Source organism: Cervus elaphus, chromosome 19 (genome assembly GCF_910594005.1).
Source record: "Cervus elaphus chromosome 19, mCerEla1.1, whole genome shotgun sequence".
In the NCBI taxonomy this organism is placed as follows: Eukaryota; Metazoa; Chordata; class Mammalia; order Artiodactyla; family Cervidae; genus Cervus; species Cervus elaphus.
Window position 1 is genome coordinate 5669262 of NC_057833.1, and position 3852 is coordinate 5673113.

Sequence of the window (3852 nt, forward strand, 5' to 3'; positions counted from 1 at the left end):
TGTTTGTGTCCATTATGAACCATATTGTGCTTCTCATGTGTCAAATTAATGTTTTCATTAAGCTCCTAATTATCTTGAGAATAGCATAATTATAATTTTGTGTTAAATGTAAACATTTTAAAGAAAGTCCAGTTTTTATAGACATGTTTGGGCACATCTTCATTTATCAAAATAATAGTGAAAAGTCAAAGTGTTAGTTTGCTCAATTGTGTCTGACTCTGCGACCCCATGTAGCCTGCCAGGCTCCTCCGTCCATGGGATTCTACAGGCAAGAATACTGGAGTGCGTTGCTTTTTCCTTCTCCAGGGGATCTTCCCAACCCGGGGATTGAACCCAGGTCTCCTGCATTGCTGGCAGACTCTTTACTTCTGAGCCACCAGGGAAACCCCCAAATATTAGTAGTCTCAACTAAAAGGAAAAGGTTGTGTCTCTCTCAAGCTCTGAGAGATTCTAATCAAAATGCAGTTAATTGTATATTTATCTTTTATAATATAAATCAACCAATATATCAGTATACCATTTCTACTCTGATCTTTGCCTTTTCTTTTTCATTGAGATAAATTAAAATTGAACAATGAAAATTATGCTTTGAGAGGGGATTGCTCAGCTATAAATCAAATTCTTTGTAACTACTAGATAGAAAGTAGGCTGATAGTTTGAGATAGTACAACAATACTAAAAGGAAAATATAAGCTCGTGAAATAGACTTAAATGCTTCTAAATCACTAATCTTGCCAAAAGTGGATTGAGTTATTTGATGATGTAAGTGTAAATGAATCAGTAACATTTGGATTTGATTTTTTTTAAGTTGCATATGATTATTAAAAATGGAATGTTGCCTAAAACACATTTTGAATTTTAGTAATCATTTCTAGATTTATGCATAAGAATTTCTTTAATATTCCTTTAATGGTCATATTTGGTAAAGAAAGTTTATTTCCTTAGGTTCTCAGAGTTGTAAACCAAAGGTCACTTTTAGCATAAAGTTAAGGAAATTAACTTGGAGAAAAAACAATCCCTTTATATTTATATAAGCAACAAATTAGCCAATAACTAGTCAAGCAAATTCTATTTTAAAAAATACTATGCCAATTTTTTGACTTAGCAGGTTATTTTTCATGCCATTTGTTTTCTTTAAAATGCTCTGTGGGACCTCCCTGGCAGTCCAGTGGTTAATACTACACACTTCCAGTGCATGGGGTGAGGGTCCGATTCCTAGTCATGGAAATCCTGTTACATGTGTTTCTTTATAGTTAGTATATAGTCATTATATAAAAGTGTTTATGTTGGAAAGAAGAAAAATGATCACATGGATTTCTTACAGTCATGCAAAGGTAACAATTATTAATAATTTAACATTTTCCTGTGTTTTTTTCATGTACATTTATACCATTGAGATTCTATATAGAGATTTTCATTCTGATTATTTTTAGTTAATATTTAATATGAATACTTTTTCACATTGCTAAAGTTTGAAATATTCTTAGTGGTTACCTAGTACTATATTGCATAGCTGTACTGTGCTCTGCTTTTGCATCCCCCTGTTATTGAACTGTTTCCAATTCTCCTATCTTATAAATATGGCTATGATGAAAATTACACACAATACTTTTCTTTGTATTTAAAGCCTTCTGTGTATTAAATAAGACCAGGAAGAACATGTAAATTACTTAATCCAAGAATAAAAATATTTGTCAGCCTCTTGATGCAATCATTTTCACCAAAAATATTGTACTAATTTGCATTCATATTAGCAATGGGAATTCTTGGGTCCTCCTCGAAAATAGGTAATATGTTTTACCTCATTTAAATTTATATCTGCTTGTAAATCTATTGATCTTAGAACTTTCAGTTTTATTTGTGGAGGCTGTAATGAGGAATGAACTCTTCGTTATTTTCTATTTAATCTCTTATGCTAGAGGATATTTTCAAAGATAAGGAACAGATTTTGCACTTTATTGACTAAGCTGTGAGGGAGAAAAGATGTATGAACAGAGCATATCTTTATATTTATTTGGGTATTCTTTAATTTCTTTAAATAATGTTTTGTAGTTTTTAGAGAACATGTTCTGGACTTCTTTTGGTAACTCATTCCTAAGCATTTCATTCTTTTTCATATTGTTGTACACAGAACTCTTTTCTTAATTTTAAATTGTTCATTGCTAGTGTATAGAAATACAACTGATTTTTATATATTCGTCTGCCCACTTATGGCATAGTTCAAAATGATACTCTGTTTTCAGTATTTTTATGCTAGTTGGAAGCTGGTTTAAAAGTACTGATCAGGCTCAGGATCCATCTCTTCGCCATTCTGTAGGTGAGGCTGTGTTCTCGCTTCAGAAAACACATGCTGTTTGGTTTTTGCTCTTTTTTGTTGTTATTAACCAATGATGCTTAGTATCTAAAACTTTTAACCTCAGTTGGGTTTGAAAAAAGGTGATATTCTAATTGTATTACTTCTATTTCATTCATTAGCTGTAATGATTTTAGTAAAAAGCCTTTTCCTCTTACCTACTCCTAGGTTGACCGTTAGTATTTTACATGGGAAAGTCAGGATAAATTCTTCATTTAATTTAATTTACTTTTGACTGTGCTGGGTCTTCATTGCTTCCCTGGCTTTTTCTCTAGCTGTGGTGAGCAGGAGCTACTCTCTAGTTGCGGTGCATGAGCTCATCATTGCAGTGGCTTCTCCTGGTGCAGAGCATGGGCCCTCGTGTGTGTGGGATTCAGTAGTTGTGGCATGTGGGTTCAGTAGTTGCAGCTCCTGGGCTCCAGAGCACAGGCTCAATAGCTGTGGTGCATGGGTTTAGTTCCTCTGAGGCATGTGGCATATTACTGGATCAGGGATTGAACCCGAGTCTTCTGCATTGGCAGGTGGGTTCTTTACCACTGGAGACAGCAGGGAAGCCCAGGACAAATTCTTGATCCTTTCCCTTACACACAGTTTTCAAGATGACAAACTGTTTTCACTGTCATTTTCAGAAGATACCTAGCTTATTGGTGTACTTTAAAAATGTTATTATAAACTTATGTATTTAAACATTTTTTATAGAATTTATTCCATTGCATTTCTTCTCTATAGTAAAATTTGAATTATTCCATATTTGGTCAGTGGGAACCCCTTCAAGTTGGCTCCTGCACCCATCTGTACAGTAGCAAAACTATTTTCACTTAAATTAGAATTTAAAATAATATAATTAATATTGCTTGGAATCCAAAAATTGGATTTATTTTACCGCTTAATATTTACTTATTTTATTCAAAAGTGTCTAAATGTATTTCCTGAACAGGGCCTCTGATTTAGGGGTGTCTCAAAAATAGCTATATATAGTCTTTGAAAACATGACTTTATACATGTACAATAATGTACATGTACAATAATTTATATGTAAGATAATGGAATGTAAAAACAAAGTCTTTTGAGCAGCACAGATGATCCTCATCTACAAGGAACATGCTTTTTTGCTTTTTTATGTAAAGTTCTTCTCATGTGTTGTTTTCCTGATGTCACTTGGTTATTTATGTTCACTGATAGCTCACCAAACTTCTTTAAGACAATTACTTTTAATTCTTTGTTAGGTAGAAGTATCTCTATTTCTTTAGGGCAGTTACTGGGGTTCTATTTTAGTTCCTTTGGTTGTGTCAAGCTTCCCTGCTTCTTTGTTTTCCTTGTTGCCTTTGTTGGTGTCTATGCATTTGAAGAAGCAGCACTTCTTCCTGTCTTTGCAGGGAAAGTCTTTTACCAGTCAGTCTAAACAAAGATTCTGTGTGGGCTGGCTGATGAGGTTCACCAGTGTTCAAGGGTCTGCAGCAAAGTCCCTTGCTCATTTCACTCTCCCTTCCACCATGGGA